We start from the raw sequence: 17,300 nt of genomic DNA, 5'->3' as shown, positions 1-17,300 counted from the left end.
CTTCAGTTATGCACAGGATTCAGCTTTTGATTGTGTGAATATGTCCCAACAGGGCTTTAAATCAAGCTGGCAATGGCTGTACATCTATGATGTGATGAATTGTTAAACTATCAAGCAGCTCTCTTATAAAACTCATTAGAAATGCAGCTCAATGTCATCTAAAGGTTGCAAAGTGCCTTAAAGAATTCAAACAACTAAATCAATACTTTAATTAAAGGAGATTGAATTAAGTGTCAAGGGACCTTACCTATTACTGGCAAAAGAAAAACAACCCTTGCACACATCCCCAATTTTTGATATTAAATAAGACTCATTAATAAGATCTAGCAAGGTTAATTAAGAGATAATGTCAGTGGAATGTGACGGCACATAATTGTGGTACCCAGCTACTTGGTAATGAGAAAAAGAATGTCTATCGGAAAGCAAAGAGAAAAACACCGCCTTCTCCAGATGTCCTGTTTATATTGAGCATTCATCCTGATTTGCTTGCACAAAGCTTACATGGAGGTTAGACCATGTCTTGTCTTTACTGAGCATCTGCTCTGATTTCTTTTGTGGGGTGGTTATACAGTAATAAGCATTCATCCTGCCTTACTGGTGGGGTGTTTACAGTATATGTCTTCTCATTAATCATTTGTTCATAGCATGTTTTAAAATGCATTTTCCAAAACACAATAGGTCTGTTTCTTTTTAAAAGTGGATTCATTATGCTAGGGCAGCTTAGTGCTTTAATCCACTTCAATTCCAGCATGCCTAAATTTACAGTCTGTGCTTGAATCCCTTCCACAAAATATTTACAGATTGGAGGCACCCACTGTTAAACTGAGAAGTTTTAAAGATAGCCTGAGGTGGCTAAGAACTGACTCAACGCTATGGACCCCTGTACAGAAAATGGCCTCCACAAGAGGACCACTACAAATAAAATCTGTATTGTGAACTCTACACACAGGTCTTAATATATAGCACCACATACTGCAGGGGCTCCACATCACTTTATGGCGTTCCTGACGACAGCTTATGGACATTACAAGTAGTGGCTCCAGAGTGGAGAAATCACTTTGTATCTGACTTTGAGACCTGTTGCCATTGCAAACACACATCACAGTAATTAATCTGCTCCTTTTTATCCTGAGTTTGGCTACTGTCCTTGAACTTTTATGTAGTTATGTCTCTGCAATACAAAATACATTTTTCATACGATAGGATACAAGAGTATGATGTGCCACAAAAGAGGGGGAAATATATAATTGAAGCAACTGAGAGGTCATGCCACCAACAGTATTTTATTCATGTCTATAGTAAGAAGGATGGTTCCAAAATCCTTAAAACGCTTCCGTGATAAATGGAGAAGTCTTACTTTCCTGTCTAAAGACAATTATCTTTTAAGAAAACCAATATAGTCCTTATGAATAATATATATCAGGATGTCACACATCCAGGAAGCACCACTTTTTCAGTTAAAAAAATTGGGCATCTGTAAGAAGAATCCTATATAGTAGCTTAGCTCCATGTGAACGTGTACTCAGACTCATAGCTACTAACTTAATGACAAATATGATTTTTATTCACTTCTGTCAGTTTGGCAAAAACAGCACACTCAGACAAATAGACTGTACTTCCTGGCTCACTTTGTCAACGGAGCTGTTGAACCAGTTTCAGCTGCACATCAAGCCACAGGAGAGATGAAATAAATGTGAATGTAGCAATAGAGACCTGCTTGGGAAGGGGGAAAACGCTACCTTGGGTTCAGATTTCCATTTTCATATGGACAAAAACAATTTCTTCTGTTTCTCCCCACCCCCAATGCTGAAGCTAGCACAACAGAAGTGAGTTTCTGGGGGAAGACCCTCCTGCCTGCCTTTTGCCCTTCCTCAGGAGGAAATTGTGGCCTTCCAGATGTTGTTGGACTCCAACTCCCATCACCCCCATGCAGGAATGATAGGAGGTGTAGTCCAACATCATCTAGAAGACTGCAGGTTCTGTACTAGTACAATAGCTAAATCAGCTTGATTATTTACTAGAAAATATCTGTTATTACTAATGGAAGAGAATGGCTCACTTGTCATGTATTCTCATAAGTCACTCACCAGGGCCAAAGCTATGTACTTAAAAGACTAGGGCACAGGGCAATGGCATAAATTTGCATGTGCTGCATTGATATATCATGATGCATATTTAGGTCAACTTTCAGAGGAGAAAAACAAGTGCTGGCTCTTACTGTTAAGACTTATTCTGGGCTATGGTTTGCCAAGAGGATGTTCGGGATATGTGGATTGGTCCCTCCACCCCACCCATAATCTTTTGGCAAGAGATGCTGCTTATGTACACTAAAACAAGCCTTGCTCCACCATCTAATGTAACCCCCACCTCTCTCTCCCTCGGCCCATACATCTTCCTCACCCAGCGACTGCATGCATCACTCCCGTCACCAGTCAATGATATCCTCACACAATATCCAGCAACCTCAAGTCAGCACTATCTGTGTTGAAACTGGAAAGCAAATTAAGATGTTGGGTGACTGGGGACTCAGATACAAATAAAATGTTTTACATGTGTTGTAAAGTGCAATATACAAATGTGACATTAGAGGGCAAAAGTGAGCTATGCAAAAGTCAATGCATTTTTTCAAAACGTTTTAAAATAAAGCATTTTCACAGCGTTTTTTAATATGTGTGTAGGGTCCACCTGGGATACCAGCACTATGCATTATAGTGTTCCCAGCCATCCTGCAAAAAAACCAATGGGGAAGAGGCAAAAGAACAAGCGCCTGAGCAAAAGACCTTGGTCACTCTGGGACACCCCCTAATAATACCCATGGCACTGATCTCCCAATGATAAAAGTGATACAGGGAGAAGGGACCAGCGCTAACTCAAATCCCTGAGGCAACTACAAAAAAAAAAAAGGATCATGGAAAGCTGCAAGATGGGAGAAAGGCTGATGAAAGGAGACTTAATCAGGTCCATATTTTGGACACCCCCACCCCATCCACCACAGCACACACACACGCGCACACACACACACATATTGAATTAAATCAGTGTTCTGTATATGTTCTCTTGCAAGCTTTTTTGCCTGGTTGCTATGTTTTAGAACAAACAAATACAAAACAATGGAAGGGCCCTTTTTCTTTTAGAGCTGCAAGTCAGGAAAGAGGAAATCCTTTGGGCACAGACAGAACATGTTGCCAAGTCACAAAAGAATTTATGAACTGAAAACAGGGCAAGAGCTTCATTACTTGAAAAAAAAATCAGTTTGTGGGCATGTCACTCCGGTGTTTCGTTTTGCTCTGTTTGCATCAAGTTTGTAAGACACGGCTGAAATCTATATATGTTAAAGATACAAAAGCTTTAAAAACAGGTTGCAACAGCTGATTGTGACAGCAGGCTTCTAAGAAATTCAAAGCAAACATTCAATGAGGTAGCTTAAAGCAGTGCCAATCAGGACTTGGCCAAGATCCTACGGAGGTACTCAGGGAGGTGAGCTAGAGAAGAATTATGGGAGATCAACCAGTATAATATCTGATAACGTATATTTAACATTTAATATTTTACTGATTTTGTTTAAAAGTGGAAACATGACAAAAAGAAGTAAAATAAAGAATAAAAAATGTAAAGGATAAAAGCACCAGAGCCCGGAAGGACAAAAGTACAAAGAAGCACATGAATAAGGGCCTCAGATGATGATTTCAGGATTCGGGTAGGTTCATATGGAGAGAGGCGTTGAGGTCCTGAGCCATTTAAGGCTTCATAGGTCAAAACCAGCACTTTGAATTGGGCCCGGAAACTAATTGTAGCCAGTGCAGTCGGACCTGGATCGGTGTAATATGCTTGAACTTTCTTGCCCTGATGAACAACCTGGCCACTGATTTCTGCACCAGATGAAGTTTCTGAACCATCTTTAGAGGCAGTCCTGTGTATAATGCATTGCAGTAATCTAACTTAGAGGTTACCAGAGCACAGACAACAGAAGCTAGAGAAAGGAAGGAAGGAAGGAAGGAAGGAAGGAAGGAAGGTAGGTAGGTAGGTGATGGAAGGCACTCCACGCCACTGAGACCCCTGAGCCCCAAGCGACAGCAAAAGACCCAGAAGTACCACCATCAACAGCAGGCAACAATGTTACTGTCCTAAAAGAAAATGAGATTAAAAATTAACAGGAATTTTGAGGTTGTTGAGGTTCAACAAGCATCAGCCAAGTAATTCTCTTTATGTTTGTTTAAATCACAAAATATTTAAACTTCAAGACAGAGAAAAGAACTAGAATTTACAAGGTGAGCCTCTGTATATAAAACAGTTTATAACTTCAGTGAATATAGGAATCAGATGCACAGTCTACTCTTTGTTTTCTTTGCAACATGGGATTGACGCCAAAACCATTGGGTTTATTTCTTTATTTTAAAAAATATGTTCCTAGCTTGCATCAAAGCAGGAGGGGAGCAGATCCTAATCCCAACAGACAGCTTGACACTTGTCAAACTATTTTTAAAATGCTCACTATCTGTATACTGCATACTGAATTTGTCAGAGTACTGCTTTTCACTTGCAGGTAAAAAAAAAAAGTACATTTGTACTCATTTCCTAATTTACTACTAAAGGATAGAAGTTGTCCATGGAAATGTTAACTTTACCTTGGAATCTTAGAGGTTATCGTCTGGGACAAATAATGCCATACTGTCATATCCCAAGAAGTTTAATTTCAGTTCCAGATAAGCTATAAATACCGAGGGCGATTCCAGAGGAAATGCCTCCAAAACTTTAAGATTTAATAGGAGGCACTAAAGAAGGCCAATCTGCCAAGTTAAAGAACACAGGACCTGCAAACAAAGAGCCTTGGTGACATCACTTAGTAAAATGCAAATCAATTTCCCACTTCTCACTCCTGCTCACAATATATTATGCCAGCACAAATGTGAGTGTAGTTTTTCAGTAGATCAATAGCTGCACTGTGGGTATCACCTTGACATGTTCAGCCTGTTTCTTTTTAAAGGGTACATCTGCTCTCCGACTGTGAGAAATGGAGCTATATAACCAGACGGTAACTTTTAAAACAGCAATAAAAAGTATCATTAAAATGGCTAGGCAGTGTTGATAATAAATGGGGGGGGGGGAGAGCGCAAATCCCTTTCCAAGGAGTTGTTCAAATTGGTTCAACCATGGGGTGAGGAGGAGTGTCTGTCACAGATAATTTATAGTAATTCCATCATTGCTACACATCCATCCATGGGGAAACAATGCTCATTAAATCCAATTAAAAATCCAATTAAAAGCAACATTTTTGATCTGATATAAACTGGTTTGATTAATCTAGAAATTAATCTGATTAATGCTTTCAGCCCTAGAAAAATATAGTTCTAAACAAAGATAAATTGAGAGGGAAACACTGAAAAGGACAACCAAAGGTAAAGGTAAAGGTAAACCTGACCATTAGGTTCAGTTGCAGACAACTCTGGGGTTGCGCGCTCATCTCGCTTTATAGGCCGAGGGAGCTGGCGTACAGCTTCCAGGTCATGTGGCCAGCATGACTAAGCCGCTTCTGGCGAACCAGAGCAGCACATGGAAACGCCGTTTACCTTCCTGCCGGAGCGGTACTTATTTATCTACTTGCACTTTGACGTGCTTTCGAACTGCTAGGTTGGCAGAAGTGGGGACTGAACAACAGGAGCTCATCCCATTGCAGAGATTCGAAACACTGACCTTCCGATTGGCAAGCTCTAGGCTCAGTGGTTTAGACCACAGCGCCTCTATTGCATAAAAGTATGGGAAAAGCGAAATAATGCCAATGATCTGAACAGGGTTTCTTTACACCTAAACTTATATTGTCCACTATTTGAAACACTGAAGACACCATGGAAAAACCACAGGGTACTGGAACCAGCAGACTCATAGAACATTCAAACAGTTCAGGTATACCAGGAGTCCCTGAACTTATTTTACAAATAAGATATAGCTTAATGGTGAAGCAGGTGTGCTACAGGTAGGAAGGGGTACATGGGTTGCTTCTGGAATTTCAAGCTGAAAGCTTTTCACGTAACACAGACGGAAAGGGGTCTTGCCAGATGTCCTTGATACTTATTGACATATTACACATTAGGTTAAGTAAGCGATTTTTAAAGCCCCACCTTCAGGCTTTCTACTCGTGCAAAATCACACATGTGGGGGCAAAATGAGTGCAGAAGGCGCCTCACTTCAGAGGGCAATGGAAAAGTACATAAGAGCCTGCTGAATCAGGCCAATAGTTGCATTCATTTATGAACAGAACTAAATAAAACAGAATTGTGCACAGTTGTTTCCTTCTCCTGTCCCCTGGAAGAGCAGCATGTGCGTGTTTTGCTGATTGCCATTAAACAATTTTAAACAGCTGATATTAGGAATTGAATGCCGCAGTCTTGCCAAATGACTTGGAATAAACAGATAAAATATTTATGCTAACAGGCCCAGATCTTCCAGGCCAATGAAGCTGTGCTTGGCTCCAATCTGGAGTCAGAGAATGGGAGCCAGGGTGTGATGTGCAGCCGGGAGAAGCAAGTTTCAGAATGCCAGTCCAGGCAAATATAGGCCCAAGGTGAAGGGCCCAAGGTGGAAATTATATCTGACTGCACTAAGCATTGGCCATAGTGCCCTTCTGGAAGGACTCTGGGGTGGGAGGGAGATAATGCTCTGTTCCTACCTACAGGGTCATTGCCAGAAAGCAGCACTAGGGGGCTGTTCCTCAATCCCATGGCTTTTGAACTGTGGGGTCCTATAAAAGTCCATTCTGTTTCCTACAGCTATACGAAACCACTGGGATTTGGAGCATGGTATAATCAGTAAGTTAATGACACACAGCTATATCTGAATCAAGAGGTGCTGTGTAGGGTGTCGTGCCATATCTATGTATTTCAAGTTATCATCATCATCATCAACCTTTTTATTCGACCGTCAGTCAGAAAAAAGTACATTTGTCAATACACAGTTAAAAACTCCGGGAAGATTTTAGAACTTAGCCAACACTAAAATGGGCTGAACAGATAGCCCCAAGTTATAAGTGCACCTGCTTCTGGCCAGAATTATATCTGTACATCACCAGCATTCCTTATTGCCCTTGGTTTTCACCATCCCTTCTTTCTGTCATAGTCCAGCTGTTCCCTTTTTTTTCAGGGGCCATCCAGAGTTCTATTCTTTTATTTCTTCTGCCCTATTTCACATATTAATGCAGTGCCTTCTCTGCCCTGCACTTGTCCTTGCCTCCACTCATCCTGCTTTCATCATTTTCTTTGGCCTCTGAAAACAAAAGGAGATGAAAACATTTGGTTTTGTGTGAAGCAAAGAAAGAACAGGGATTTTAAGACAACCTCAAGCTGCTTCTCAAGATTTCCTCAAGAAACCTCAAGATTTCTTCTTCTTTGGCGATCACTTGTAGCCAAGTAAGATTGTCTTCCATGAACGCAGTCTTAACAGTGTGTCTGTAGGTGACTGTGGAGGCCAATTCTGGATCCACACATCCTTCTACAGTAGGAACATAGGTTTCCGGGTGGGAGTTGATCATGGTGTTTGCCAAACATGCCTTCCTCTTAGCATGTTTCTCCCTTTTGTCCTCAGTTTGAGCATCTTCAAAGCCCATGACACCTTTGGTAAAGGCTGTTCTCCAACTGGAGCACTTGCAGGCCAGTGTTTCCCAATTGTCAGTGTTTATACTACATTTTTTAAGATTTGCCTTGAGAGAGTCTTTAAACCTCTTTTGTTGACCACCAGCATTACACTTTCCATTTTTAAGTTTGGAATAGATTACTTGCTTTGGAAGACGATAATCAGGTATCTGAATAACATGAGCAGTCCAACAAAGTTGATGATGAAAAACCATTGCTTCGACACTGGTGATCTATGCTTTTTTCAGTACACCATACACAAAGCACAACAGGCTGAATGATAATAATTGTGAAAATTTTACTGGTTATTTCCTATCGTAAAGGTCTAGCCCAGTATGTGCAAAATATACAATTCATATGTACGGTGTATAACCTATGGGGCTAATTCCAATATTAATACAATTTTTCTTTTCTTATATGTTCTTACTGCTTGTTCTTGTAATTTCCTGTACACAACTGTCCCGGATTTGGAGGTACTGCAAGCTCATTTCTAATTTGTTTTTGCAGAATTTATGAGAGGACTTCAGCAGCTACGGGGGAGTTGTGGTTAAGGAGATGCTGGTAATGTTCTTTCCAGCATAATGCAATAGCTTCTTTATGTTTCAGAAGTGTGGTACCATCTGTTTAGGCATAGGGGGCATATGCCATGATTTATTGGCTCATAGATGGTCTTTGTGACTTTAAATAAATTATTTGCATCATGAGTGTTGGCTAAGTGCTGGATCTCTTGAGCTTTTTTATCCACCAGGTATTCTTTAGTTCTCTGGCTCTTCTTTCAAGCTCATCCTTAGCATTGGCATACATTTTTTTCTTAGTGGTGCAGTTTCTATCTCTTTGCCAGATCTGAAAGGCCTTCCTTTTCTTGTCAGTAATGTGTTCAATCTCACTATCATTCTCACCAAAGCAGTCCTGGTGTTTCTTGGTTTGGTAACCAATAGTTTGTTCACAGGCTACAATAATGGATGTCTTTAGCTTGGTCCAGTGTTCCTTGATGTTATCAGGGAACTCTGAAAGCAGATTGTCCTTAAGAGTTCTTTGGAAGCAATCCTGCTTAATAGGATCTTGAAGGGCTTGAGTGTTGATTTTGTGCTTTGGTTTCCTTCCTTGAAGCGTGTGTTTAGGTATAATTTTGACAGCCATCGTGAAACGTATTAATCGGTGATCTGTTCAGCAGTCGTTGGCACTCGTCATAGCTCTGGTAAGGAGCACATCACGGCGATCTTCGGCTAGGACAATTACATAGTCTAAGAGGTGCCTAGCAGTTCGAAAGCACGTGGAAGTGCAAGTAGATAAATAGGTACCACTCCGGCGGGAAGGTAAACGGCATTTTCGTGCGCTGCTCTGGTTTGCCATGCTGGCAACATGACCCGGAAGCTGTACGCCAGCTCCCTCGGCCAGTAAAGCGAAATGAGCGCCTCAACCCCAGAGTCGTCCGCGACTGGACCCTAATGGTCAGGGGTCCCTTTACCTTTAAGAGGTGCCAGTGGTTCAACTGAGGGTGCCTCCATTATGTTTTTAATTTATTTATTTTGTTGAAAGAGTGTGTTGGTAGTAACAAGGTTGTGCACTGCATATATAGTCAAAAGTAAGATTCCATTCTGGTTGCTGTTGCCAGTTGCTTCTTTCCCTGAGAGAGCGGTAGACTTGTAATCTGGTGAACTGGGTTCGCGTCTCTGCTCCTCCACATGCAGCTGCTGGGTGACCTTGAGCTAGTCACACTTCTTTGAAGTCTCTCAGCCCCACTCACCTCACAGAGTGTTTGTTGTGGGGGAGGAAGGGAAAGGAGAATGTTGGCCGCTTTGAGACTCCTGAAGGGGAGTGAAAGGCGGGATATCAAATCCAAACTCTTCTTCTTCTTCTTCCTTCGGGTAGTGATAAAGGGGGATATCAAATCCAAACTCTTCTTCTGCTTCCAAATAGTCATAGGCCACAGATCGAAATCTCGCCAAACTCTTGCATTAAAATTACCCAGGGGGCTTGACAGCATCGTTCTGATGAGTCTGCTGCTGTCTGTGGCAATCACACATTCCCCCTGGGACTCCACTAACTTATTTAATCACTTGGGAGACATTCTCACAAACAAAAATAAATCTCCCCCATTGCAACTTGCTGTTGTGCAGTGATAATGTTTCTCCTCTGCTCAGCGATGGGTGAAGGAAATTGGGGTGGGGTGGGGGAGATATTGTCCCATTATGTACTGAAGCAGCTGCTCAAGACTCCTTTGAAAGTTATCCCATTCCTACCCTTCCTCCATGATTTTCAGATTTTGCTTCATAAGAGCCCTGTGAATTAGGATAGGCTGAGAAATACTGATTTGCCCAAGTGAGGTGGATGTAAATATTAAGCTGAGATACAAACATCCAGACATGGTCAATGAAGAGAAAACTTAATGCTTTATTCTGTTAAGTGTTTTATAACATTCTGATTAACAGCACTAACTCAAAAATAAATTAATTTACACATTTAAAATGTGTTGTTCTTCATCGAATGTTGCTTAATCTAATTTAAAATTACAGAAGAGGAAGGAGCAAAATGGTAGGTTTGTTTTTATGAGGGCAATGTAATAATATTTGGCTCAAGAGACAGTGACTGAAATAATTTTGTTTTCTTGGAACCAAAAACATGCTGGTTCTAACGGCTGTTTTGTTTTGTTTTGTTTTGTTTCTTTGCCGTGCAATTAAATAGAATTTACCTCCAGAACCCAGTGCTTCCGAACACCACCATGTTTGGTGCAACATATCAAATAATAGCATTTAGAGATATGCTATACATACAGATATGCATGAATCCTTATGTTCCTTTTAATAGGTTTGCTGTAAAAGGAACAACTGTGTCAGAGGAGAAAACCCATGAAGTATATGCCATTTCCGTATTGCCCTTTTCTATATGTGAAGTTGATTAAAAAGAAAAAAGAAAAGACTACAGTCATTCAATTTTCTAGAGTTTTGGAGCTAGAAGAACTATCCAGAGAATTCTATGCAAATGTGATATTGTAAACTGGAAAACTCATTCAATTGGTTTCTTTAGGTCTTATACTAAGTAATATCTCATGCTTTGGGTATTATGATTTAAGAAAGATTTGGGGGGAAACAACTAATTATAACGGATCAAGAACGCTTTGCAGACTGAAAACTAGGCATTTAAAACATGGGGACAAAGGTTATTACAGCCAAGCACAACATTCATGAAATTATCAAGCTCACACAGAAGTTGTATATGTTCACCATTGGCAGTTTTCTTAGCTTCTCTTCTCAGAATATGCAGGGTCTCTTAGAGATCTTATTTCTCAGTTTCAGACACCTTACATAAAGTACTTTTCACAGGAGATGGGGAAGAACCTTATTTGGCAAGATTAGGAATTTCTGACTCATTTCATTTCACTCCAGGATAAACAGCAGTGGTATTATCTACGGTCAGGAAAGAGAAATCATGGAAGCTGAAACACCCTGGAATTCTTTGATCATGGGATCTTAGGAAACAGCAGTACAATAACTTTTTTAGTTTAGTCTAGGTCCAGCTGGTTGGACAGTGTTCTCGAAGCTACAAACATGAGCCTGACCAAACTGCGGGAGGCAGTGGAAGACAGGAGTGCCTGGCGTGCTCTGGTCCATGGGGTCACGAAGAGTCAGACACGACTAAACGACTAAACAACAACAAGGTCCAGCTATTGTCTCAAACCTGATTCATGTATCTTTCATACTGGAACTTGTTGCAGAAAAGCAGAAATATCAGTTCTACACAACTTAAGCTTTACTGAACTTAACCTCTACGAAAGTAAACAGCCCAAAGCATCTCTACCAGCACAACTGTAGCTGCGAGTACAAGCCGTAAGCCAGTGTTTCCCAACCACTGTTCCGTGGCACACTAGTGTGCCACGAGATGTTGCCTGGTGTGCCGCGAGATGTTGCCTGGAGGGAGGCGGGCGAGTCGGGCGGCGAGAGGCGGGGCAGTGGCGGCGAGGAGAGGCCGCCCAGCGCGGGGCTCTCGCCATCTGCCTGCCTGGCTGCCTGCGAGCTCGGCGGGCAGCGCCTCCGTCCGCAGCGCCCGCCTCGCGGTTCTCATTCCCTGCCCCTGCCAAAGCTCACCCAGCCAAGCCGCGCTCTCCTTCCTGCCTTGCTTTGCTGCCTCCTCCCCCCCCACCCCCAAAGCTTGGAGGTTCCCCGGCAAGGGGGAGGGAAAAATTTGAAACTTACACTTTCGTGCGTCCCTCCCGGCGTGACGCTGCGCGCTGACGTCACGGGGCTGTAATGGTGGTGTGCCTCGAGATTTTTTTCATCAAACAAGTGTGCCTTTGCCCAAAAAAGGTTGGGAAACACTGCCGTAAGCAACGTTTGGTTGGGGGTTTGCAATCCATGGTTTGTCTGGAGTGAGGCAAACCACATGCCACAAACCACAATCTCCTTCCTTGGAATCCTCACACTCATGCATTTCCACTAAGCCATGGTTTTGCATAACATCATGTGTGAACCAGTTTATGCATTCTGAGGATATATGTCCCGTTTTAAAACTGGGGGAGGGGGCACTGTGGCATTGCAATCAGCGGCTAGCCTAAGGTCAATTAGTGCATCTACAGAAAATAATTATTAAGCAGAAATAAATAAAAGAATCATTATAAGCATGTGCAGAATGCTCTCCCAATGAAAGTAACTGCATTAAGAAGACCGAGTTCTTCATTTATCAGAAAGGGACACCTGATTGTGATGTCAGACAGAGGATTACAATTTCTGATAGACTCTGTGGAGAAGAAATGGAAAATATGCTCTTGTTCATTGTGCATACCATTTGTCTCCCTTCATGGCCCCACAGCACAATCCTAACAGTGTTGACCCACACATAAGTCCTATTGAATTCAACCAGACAATTATCCAGTGGTACCCACTACTATGTGATACATCCCAGGATTCCATCCTGCTTTTGAAAACGGGCTCATGGTTTGAACTCTGGTGAATCTTGGCACAAGCATCTAACTAAATTGGAGCGTGGAGGATGAAGGAAGATTACACAGACCAAAAAAACACGGGGGTGCGAGCCATTTGTGGAAAATTTTCTGGAAGGAAAGAGGATACGAAAATCAGATGCAAACCATTGTAAGAAGCAAAGCAGAAGGTATGTTTTAAAAATGTAGCTGTTTTCTGACAATGGAGATGCAGTCAGTGCTTAACATATTTAAAGAGAAAACAGCGCTGGGGCTTTAAGTCATGTGCAAGACAGGATAGATAGATGATAGATAGATAGATAGATAGATAGATAGATAGATGATAGATAGATAGATAGTACTACCCTATAATCTGTTCTTCCATCTTACACTTAGAACAGAGGAGGAGGTTGCCTCTGAACACTTGCTAGCTCAGTTTATTCAAGGGTCAAGCCTATAGTATCCTCCCTCCTGGTTTTTCCTCCTCTCCACCTTCCTTGTTGCAGCAACCCAGCTTATGAAATAAAAAAATTATTTTTAAAATAAATATAATGATGATGATGATGATGATGATGATGATGATGTGCTGTCTTCTACTATGCTGGATTTTTTTTTCAAATATTCATCCTGTTTTGTGGAATGTCCATTTTTTATTATACAACAATCAATAATGTATAGGACTGAAAAATGGGCTGAACACGTTTTTCTTGCATAAGATCCTCCTTGTCATGCATCCCCAGTAGGAGGGGAGGTTCAGAGAAAATGGGTCAATAATAATGCGTCTAATACTTAACATTTTACACTGAGGATTCTCGGAGGGAAGTTAAAAAGGGAAAACAGCATTTTAAATTTTTGGAGCTTGTCTCACTGAAAAGTGTATGTCATATAGCTGATTACTATAGGTCTTCAATAATTCTGCTTCTTCGTAAGATAAAGAATGTAAACAATTCAGAAGTTCGTTTACAGATTTGATGAGTGTTTCTGTTTGGATACCTAGTCTATGGACCCCAGTTATAGCATAGGCATCAGTGCATAAGGAAATGTAGCTGCATCGTGTCAAAGACATAAATTTGGCCTGCTAAGAGCATTTGCCAGAGTGGAAAAGTAAAGCATCAATACAGGATATAATGGGATTTGGAGCTCCAAAAATCAGAGCACCATTGCTGGAGCCTTTTTGTTCAGACCTGCTATTGAGCACTATAGACTAGAACAAGCATCCAAACAAAATTAGGCCTAGCTGCAGCTGCCCTATGCAGATCTGCCTGGAGATTGCGATGTTAATAAAAGCTCTGTAAAAGCATTAATGAGAATTTCCATAATTTTTGTTCGTAAAGGTTTTCCTTCCTCTTCGAGATTAGCTCTTTATTGCTATAGAAACTAGGAAGGCGGCGGCTCTCATCAGTCACCAGAAACAAATGTAATACAAGGTTGTCTTGCCACGTCTTCCAGGCTCCTTATTTATTAAATTTGTATATTGCCCTTAATCCAAAAATCACAGGGAGGTTCACATCATAAAAATGCTAAATGGGAACACAATGTGCATCATAAACAGAAACAATCCCTTGATGCAGCCCTACATTTCCTTAAAACATTTAAGTCCTGTGCTAATCTGGTTTGACCCTTCTTGATCTGGAACATCTTGTAGGCAACAAAAAAATTGCAACCCAGTTTATGAGAGGAGGAGGCCAGTGCCTTTAAAGGCAGCAAGCCAAGGGAGAGCTATAGCAGGATGATTAGTTGGGGAAAGGCCACCAGAAGGAAGAGGCCTGAGGAGGCAAGAAAAACTGTGATGGTAAAGAAGGCAATGCGAACCTTTGGTTGTAGCCCTCTAATGCATAACATTTATTTTATTCATTTAAAGGATGCATGTGAATAATCTTATTTGTATGCTGCCTTTCCACAGTTCAAAGCACACTCCAGGCAGCTTGCAACATGAACAAATACATCACTACAATGTAACAAAAGTGGTCATAAGCAATAAATTAAACATTTGTAATTGTGTGTGTGTGTGTGTGTGTGTATATATATATATATATATATATACACCAAACCGAAAAACTTCCACATAAATCACAACAAAATCTAAAATAAAGATACAAAAGAAAAAAGGCAACAACCGCACTCAACAAACTCCTCCAAACAATATCCCTGACCTTCATAAAACACAGAAATAAAACCATGTTAGAGAGGGGCTACAATCCAAGGAATGATTCTGCCTTTGTTTTTCGGAAACAAGTCCCACTGAAATAAATGGAACATAGGAACTTTAGTGGAACCTGGTCCATCTGGCCCGGAATCCTGTTTCCAAAATGCTATATCAAAGGTCTCCAATGCGTAAGTCAAGAAAACTTATCTTACATAATCTCATTTGTGTTACCAGCCTAGGAAAGTGAATAATACTCCTTCTATAAGGCTATCAGGCCCAGCTTCTGAATACACAAGATATCCATAATTAAATATTGATTTTACATTCCAGCTACTCATCTCATAGTATGCCACATCCTGTGAGCTAAACAATAATTATTAATTTGTCTAGCGGATAGGGTGTTGACCTACAAACTTAAACCAGGTTAACTCAAGAGATCTTAGAACAAACTTCAAAATGTTTTGTGCAAACATTGTATTAGTTTACACAACCTGATGTTCTGGGCATGTAGAAACATGTGGTTTTGATTCAGCCTTTATGGGATTTTTAGTTGTTTCTTCTGACAGAATACTATATTGGTACTGAATGCACAATGTTCCAATAAGTGAAATAATAGAATAGTCTCCCGCTACCTACTGCCTGCTTCCAATTCACCCCTTTTCTGTTCTTTACCTTTTTTTCCTGTTTTTCAACTATTTTCCCCTGCAGTCAGGAACCCACCTTTCTCAAGAACCAGGAATACAGATATAAGATTATAATGTAGATACTATACAGGAGCAGATGGCACAGCGGGTCAGTGCATCTAGCTGGTAACCAGAAGGTTGGTGGTTTGAGCCCACCCAGAAATGGCAGTGGGTAGGATTCCTGCATGGGAGGGGTTGGACTAGATGACCCCCAGGGTCTCTTACAACTCTACAATTATCTTTGATTCTATAATCTGAATGATCAATACAAATCAACGTTCCACAGTATACCTGGAATTCTGCTGCGCGTAGTGGAAATAAAATTGAAATTCCAGAAATATTTAATGGACATCTGATACAGTATTCAAGATGGAGAACAACAGTGTTGAAATATTTATATTTTATATTGCAGTAAACAACAGCAATGAAATAGTCTTACCATAAACTTCAAAGCGCCAACAGATTCATCTGATAACCTCTAGAGGCCAACCTTGGAAAACCCTATTCAAATTTTTCAACTGTAATCAAAGAATGCTTCTTCCTGGCTTGCCGATTTTCTAGCATACCTTTTTTGTTTTGTGGGGAGTATAATTCAGTTGTGAGAGCTCTCCCTGCCCAGTCTGAAGTGGGAGAAGCCAGACGCAAGCCCACCATTCAGTGAGAACCAGAACCAAGAACTACTGTTGTGATGAAAAGTGGGGCCAGAACTGCTATGAAATAATGTCAGACTTGTTTCTAGGTGCATCACTTATTCTTTGGCATACGATTAGGCACTGAATTATGATGAAAACTGCAATTACTCTCAATTGTAATCAGCAGCTGCCACATCCTGCCATCCAATGTGAAGTTGTTAAGGTGCTCATCATTCTAACTTGTTGTTTCAGGTTGTCATCAAATGGAAGTACAAAACAACAGTTCCAGGTCCATTTTTTCATAGCTTCTTTGAGCTCACCTCTGTCTATTAAGCGTCTTATGTATGGACACAGAAATGAGTCACTTGGTAAACACAAAGCCATGGGAATATTCCCACTCCTTCTCTAGAAGGAGTGCTTAAAGGAAACACTTTCAGCTTCTTACTGTAGGTTGAATATAAACTAGTATTATATAGGAGGCATGTGGGAGTAATTCATGTCATCGGTGACATCTAAAGTTTCAAACTCAAATGTTGCATTAATTAACATAACACATGTTTTAATATATTCCAAATCTGTTGACAGCTCATCAAAACACTCCAAAGCTGACCTTGCAACATATTTGAGAAACAAGCTTTAGAAATATTGCCCTATCACAGAGTTCAACCGAGTTATTAGCTACATTTTCACGTGCTACTGGCAGAAAAGAACCAAAGGAATTTCAGTTACGACAACAGTACGGTTTGCCCTTTCAACACAGCTCTAAACCACCGACCAAATGAAATACATGAAATGTTGCTCATTGCCAATCTCTAACACGGAGATGGATAGTGTTGCAATAGTCTTGCATAAAGTATGTAGCAATGGCATGGCAATTACTGAGTTTTAGATTAAGGTGGTATGGTTTTAGTGCTCTCATCTCTCAGGTGGACTTCTACATCTGGACAAAAAAATGATGAATTCTGATTAAGTAACTATAATTTAATTTTCAGTTAACATGAATGGTAGGCTAGGTGGTTGGTAGAAATCCACAGCGAATGAGGAGTATTAACAGCCACTAATAGAGAAGATAGCTTAACTTATGGTTTCCTGCCTTATTTTTCTTCATCGGCTATCATTTCACTTATTACTTTATGCTTAAATAACTATCTGAAGCAAAATAGTTATAACAGGCCAGGGCATTTGTAACCTCGGTTCTCTGGAACTCTTGCCCTTTGTCTCAGCTCTGAGCAATAAGCACTGGCAGAGGAACGGGGGTGCGGTCCGCCCTGGGTGTCATCCCTGAGGGGGGTGACCTTGGCG

General features: G+C 40.9%; 1 protein-coding gene across 7 annotated transcripts in view; it reads right to left on the bottom strand.

Annotated features, from left to right (window-relative positions):
* MYRIP (myosin VIIA and Rab interacting protein) overlaps positions 1-17,300 on the bottom strand; it is a 158,273-nt gene that overhangs the window by 121,064 nt on the left and 19,909 nt on the right. The gene's annotated exons all lie outside the window — the stretch shown is intronic.

The sequence above is a fragment of the Podarcis bocagei genome (assembly GCF_964188305.1).
Source record: "Podarcis bocagei genome assembly, chromosome: 12".
NCBI lineage: Eukaryota > Metazoa > Chordata > Lepidosauria > Squamata > Lacertidae > Podarcis > Podarcis bocagei.
Note: the sequence above shows the minus strand (reverse complement) of the source record. Positions and strands in the feature narration are given on the sequence as shown.